The sequence below is a fragment of the Elephantulus edwardii genome, unplaced genomic scaffold (genome assembly GCF_000299155.1).
Source record: "Elephantulus edwardii isolate Elephantulus edwardi_28Jun2011 unplaced genomic scaffold, EleEdw1.0 scaffold00326, whole genome shotgun sequence".
Classification (NCBI taxonomy): domain Eukaryota; kingdom Metazoa; phylum Chordata; class Mammalia; order Macroscelidea; family Macroscelididae; genus Elephantulus; species Elephantulus edwardii.
The window spans coordinates 1917673-1923654 of NW_006400076.1; the positions used below are offsets into that span (position 1 = coordinate 1917673).

The window sequence follows — 5982 nt, forward strand, 5'->3', positions numbered from 1 at the left end:
AAAAAGGCATTATTTGAGACTTGATTCTACTTTTCCAGCAGAGGGTCCAAAGGATGGTGTGACATAGCTCTGGTACAGAAATGCACCCCTTCTAGTTTTTCAAGTTTTGAATTAAAAGAAACCAGACTTGGCTTGGGGAACTCTGGTGGCTTAGTGGTTAACAAGCCATGCTGCCAACCCAAAAGTACATGGTTCAAATTCACCTACTGCTCCATGGTGGAAAGACGGCCAATCTCCTTTCACGCAACTTACTTACTGCCTCTGAAAACCTGCTGCAGGGTCAGCCACAGTGGCACTGGGAAATGCTTATTGGCTAAAAGTCTCTTTTCTGGAGGATTCTGGCAGAGCAGCGGCGCGTCCCACACTCCACTCTTGAGCAGTCCTGCAGCAGCATCGCAGCACGAGCCGAGCCACACGGAGGTGAGCGCAGGGGAAGAACCACAGAAACCATGGCCAAGCAACACAGTGAAGTGGGCTCTGCCTTCATCCAGACCCAGCAGCTGCACGCAGCCATGGCTGACACATTCCTGGAGCACATGTGCCGCCTGGATATCGACTCTGCACCCATTACAGCCCGGAACACTGGCATCATCTGTACCATTGGCCCAGCTTCCCGGTCAGTGGAAATGTTGAAGGAAATGATTAAGTCTGGAATGAATGTGGCTCGTATGAACTTCTCTCACGGAAGTCACGAGTACCATGCAGAGACCATCAAGAATGTCTATGTGTTTCCTACTGCCAAAGGGGCCCTTTAGAGTAGTGAGAGAAGATCTTCACCCTGAAACCCACAGCGTCCCTTTTCAGCAGGAAGTAGCTAAGAGAATACGCCATCCCCTTTTCCTTTTGAATCAGGGTGAAGTCTCTCTCAGGGAGGAGTGATAGGGAATGGCAAAGGACACACTGACAAAGGAGATTAATCAGAACTGACTTTGACAAGCACTGTGGCAATTGGACAATTAAAACAGACATTCGGATGGCGGGGGAAGAAGAACAAACTGGGGAGGAGGGTAGAGAGAATGGTGCTGCAATGAAGGAATGAAAACCCCAAATCCCTGTAAATGTTCATTAAAACGAATAAAATTTAATAATAATAGTAAAAAAGAATGTATGCACAGCTACAGAAAGCTTTGCTTCTGACCCCATTCTCTAACGGCCAGTGGCTGTGGCCCTAGACACTAAGGGACCTGAGATTCGAACTAGGCTCATCAAAAGCCACAGCACCCCTGAGGTGGAGCTGAAGAAGGGAGCCACCCTCAAGATCACTCTGGATAATGCGTCCATGGACAAGTGTGGTGAGAATGTCCTGTGGCTGGACTACAAGAAAATTTGCAAAGTGGTGGAAGTGGGCAGCAAGATCTACGTGCATGATGGACTTATTTCTCTGCAGGTGAAAGAGAAAGGGACTGACTTCTGAAGTGGAAAAGGGGTTCACTGGGCAGCAAGAAGGGTGTGAACCTCCCTGGCATTGCTGTGGACCTGCCTGCAGTGTCAGAAAAGGACATCCAGGATCTGAAGTTTGGGGTAGAGAAGAACGTGGATATGGTGTTTGCATCTTTTATTCAAAAAACAGTCGATGTCCATGAAGTCAGGAAGGTCCTGGGAGAGAACATCAAGATTACCAGCAAGATTGAGAATCATGAGGGAATTAGAAGGTTTGATGAGATCCTGGAGGCCAGCATGGTGATCAGGGCATTGAAATTCCCGCGGAGAAGGTCTTCCTCGCTCAGAAGATGATGATTGGGTGATGCAACCGAGCTGGGAAGCCTGTCATCTGTGCCATTCCGATGCTGGAGAGCATGATCAAAAAGCCACGGCTGACCTGCGCTAAGAGCAGTGATGTGGACAATTCGGTCATGGATGCCGCTGACTGCATCATGCTGTCTGGAGAGACGGCCAAAGGCAACTACCCGCTGGAGGCTGTGCGCATGCAGCACCTGATTGCCCGTGAGGCAGAGGCTGCCATGTACCACTTGCAATTGTCTGAGGAGCTCAGCTGCCTGGCGCCTATTACCAGCGACCCCACAGAAGCCGCCACTGTGGGCGCCGTGAAGGCGTCATTCAAGTGCTGCAGTGGGGCCATAATCGTCCTCACCAAGTCTGGCAGTCTGCTCACCAGGTAACTAGGTACCCTGGCCCCCCATCATTGCTGTGACTTGGAACCCCCAGACTGCCGGTCAGGCCCACCTGTATGGTGGCATCTTCCCTGTGCTGAGCAAGGATGCAGTGCAGTCTGCCTGGGCTGAAGATGTGGACCTCTGGGTGAACCTGGCCATGAATGTAGGTAAAGCTCGAGGCTTCTTTAAAAGTGGAGACGTGGTCATTGTGCTGACCGGGTGGCATCCAGGCTCTGGCTTCACCGACACCATGAATGTAGTGCCTGCACCATGATAACCCTGGGGCACGTTCTCTGGCCCCTGTCCCATCCTCTCCCCACAACCCATCCATTAGGCCAGCAATGCTTGTAGTGCTTACTTGGGACTGTAGTGTGGCACTGGTGGGCTGGGACAACAGGGAAGAAAGACAAAGTTCTGTGACACATGACTATTTGTTAAGACCCTGCTTTGGTGAGGTAACTCGGGCTGACTGCCCTTCATCTTGCTCCACTCAGGCAGGGGAAGAATGAGGGGTGCAGGACTGGAGGCCCTGTGCATATTTAATGCAAAAGGTCAGCAGTTCCCTCTCCTTTGTGTTCAGTTCCTATAGAAAATTCAGATCTGGCCTGGGGGCAGGAAATAGCAAGAGCCAGGGCTGAAGCCACGGGGCTGTGGCTTAAGTGTATGCAGAGTGGCCTTCGCCCTTAATAGCTTCTACAGCCCTTTAGCCTCCCCTGTTCTCACCTTGTTAGTGTATTGGGCACTTCTGATCCTGCCCCCCACTCAGATGTCTCTACAGACAAACACTCCTCCCTCCACCTTCCATTTTCCCACTACAGCCACCTCCAGACCTGTTGCTATAAAGCCTACCTGTATGTCAATAAACAAAGCCAAAGGAAAAAAAAGTCTCTTTTCTGCTCATCTTTGTCAACTCTCTTTCAACAGCACTATCCACGCGAACTTATTTAATCTGTATGTTGAACAAATAATTTGTGAAGACAAACTCCATGACGAGGAATGTGGCATCAGGAGCAGAGGAAGACTCTTCAACAACCTGTATTTTTTTTAACATTTCTTTTATTGGGAAAAACATATTGTGGGTACAAGGAGGTGAGGGTTGGGGGCAGAAGGGTGAGGATGGGCCAGGATGCAGTTGCAGAGCTGCACAGTTTGGTCAGTGGGGGGAGCAGGTGAAGGAAATGATGAGGGTCCAGTGGGGACCAGATGCTACAGAGGAATGACAAGCATTTTCCAATAGTAATTAAACCAACTGTCTTATTGATTTGGGAATTGGATGCCGACTCTCTGGCTTCTTCATGCTGAACAGGGGCATAGATATAAAGGGGGGAAGGGAGGACGCTTTATCACCTTACTGGTGGTCTTGGGTTACACCTGCTTGCCTTCTTGCTCCTGAGGGCTGCGACGGCTCACCCCGGGCCAGGGGCCGAGGGCAGCCCGCCCCAGGCAGAGGGCCGCGACGGCTGAAGTAGTCTTTTTTTAAAAAAAGAAGGAAAAGTGTGTGTGTGTGTGTGTGTGTGTGTGTGTGTGTGTACCGTCAAATTGGATCTGACTGGTACAGGAGACTGCCCCTCCTTCTCCAGCAGAGCATGAAGTAGAGTCTGGGATTCCCCGCCCCCCCCCAGGTGCCTGTTGGGGCCTGGGTTTCAGCTGTCCGCACCACAGCAGTGGGCAACGAGCTTAAAGCCCCTGATGGCTCTGGGCGCTGACTCTCACCAGTGGCTATGGATGAAGTCACAGGCGATTTTCAGCCAGCGCCGGTCAACAACCTGTATTATGCACCTGATACAACCTTGTTTATTAAAAGTAAGGAGGGCTTAAAACACTTGCTGTACAACATAAAAGACTAGAAATTGCATCTCAACATCATGAAAACAAGTCCTCATCACAAACGTCACATTATGATAGATGGAGAAAGGATTGAAGCTGTCAGTGATTTTATTTAGGGAGGATCAACAATCAAAACTCTTAATACCAGGAGTCAGGAAATTTAGAGACATACTGCATTGGGCAAGTTCACTCACTGTCAGAGACCTCTCTAAAATATTGACAAACAGCAACATCAGTTTGAAGACTAAGGCGTGCCTGATTCAGGTCATGGTCTTATCAATCACCTGCTATGCCTCAGAAAACTGGACAATGAGTAAGTAGTGCCTTTGAGCTGTGATCCTGGAGAATAGTGCTGACATGGGCTTTAGTGTGTCAAGGATGATGAGGATGGAACAGGACAGGGCAAGGTTCAGGTCAGCTGTTCACAGGGGCCTATGAATCATACTCAACTCAACGACACCTGACACACAGTTACAACAATCCATGCTAAGGAAATGGCCAATATTTTAAATGGAGTTGAACAGTCCAAGTTGGTTCATTACTTTTTGGAGTGTGAAGGCCTGTCTACCTGCAGAAGAAAAGTTAATTCTTCAAATGAATAACCAGTGGATGAATTGCTACAGTGTACACTCAGCTATGGATCTGGAGAGAAGAACCTTGAAATAAATAGCAGCTATGACAGAGGTTATGTTGACAATGATGACAGTTTTCAATAAGTTTTCCAAGATGGAGAGTGTAGTGTAAGCTCATTGTTCAAAACTACTCTCATAACAAGTTGCCTTTTGCCACATGGCTATGTAGAACTATACTGATAATGTGAATAGAATATTTAGAATGGGACTCTGCAAACAAAGTGTTTATACTATTAATGATGGCTTTGGTTAGTCTTGTCATCCTGCCAGGTTTCAATTGTTCAGGCTCAGAGATAGGAAAATGAGAATGCCACTAACAGCAAGAAAGAATTATCAGAGAATTAAGCTAACACCATTTGGACCAGAGATTCCTGTGCAACTTGGACTGGGATCTAGATGAGAGCAGCAGGAGCAGTGGAGAACCAGAGGTCACCAGTGTGAAGGAGTTGACTGGATACTGCTGTCTCACAGAGCCAGAGCCCTTTGCTCTTCGGGGACTTCTGAGGTCTCATAGCTGACAGGACCAATCATGAGAATGGTCAGGGTTCAGACCTATTGTTAATAGGGTCACTGCGAGTTGTACCTGACTCAATGGCACTTAACAACAAGAAGAGAACTCTGTAACACTGACAGAAAACTGTGAGGGTGAGTTAAAAAAAACCTTTGAATATTGTATTCTGTTTCTAACGTCATAACTATAAATAAATCACATAACTATGAGTATTTCTTGTTAGCTCTGCATGGCCATTGCAACAGATTTGTGGCCCCAGTAGCAGAGAAGTGAGAGCTCTTGGAGGGACAACTGCTTATAGAAATAGGAGAAGTGGGTGAGAGAGTAAGGGGGTATGCTTGATCACATGTTGTTGTTGTTGTCGTTATGTGCTGACTATGAGTTATGAGTTGACTATGATTCATAGCGACCATATATATGCACAATAGCTTTGAAGCCTGCTCTATCCTGAGCTGGTCTCATTGAGGTCAATCCACCTCATCCATGCCCTTCCTCTCCTGCGCTGTTCCTTGACTCTTCCAAGCATAATATTCTTCTCCAAAGACTGATCCCTCCTGGCTACATGCTCAAAGATGGAATCTCAAAATCCTTGCCTCCAGGAAACGGTTTGGTTTCACCATCTCCAGGACAGATCTATTAGTTCTCTTGACAGTTCATGGTTATGTTCAAAACTCTTCTCCAGCACCTCACAGGAATCAATCCAATGCTGTGAATGCTGTTGATAGTGACTGTTCCCTCTTTTGAGACTAGAGGAGAGCAAAACTGGCTGTTTGCATGCCAACAGCTCTCTTTTTATAGAGTGTAACACTTGAGAGACAGTGAAGGAAGCAGAATTGGGTAGAGGGACAAGAGAAACTGAGATCCAATTCCTTCTTATGGAAAAATAAGATCACTTAGA

The 5982-nt window shown here is 47.6% G+C and overlaps 1 pseudogene; it reads left to right on the top strand.

Annotated features, from left to right (window-relative positions):
- The first annotated feature begins 440 nt into the window (after nucleotides 1-440).
- On the top strand, nucleotides 441-2388 carry LOC102874703 (annotated as a pseudogene).
- The last annotated feature ends 3594 nt before the right edge of the window (nucleotides 2389-5982 follow it).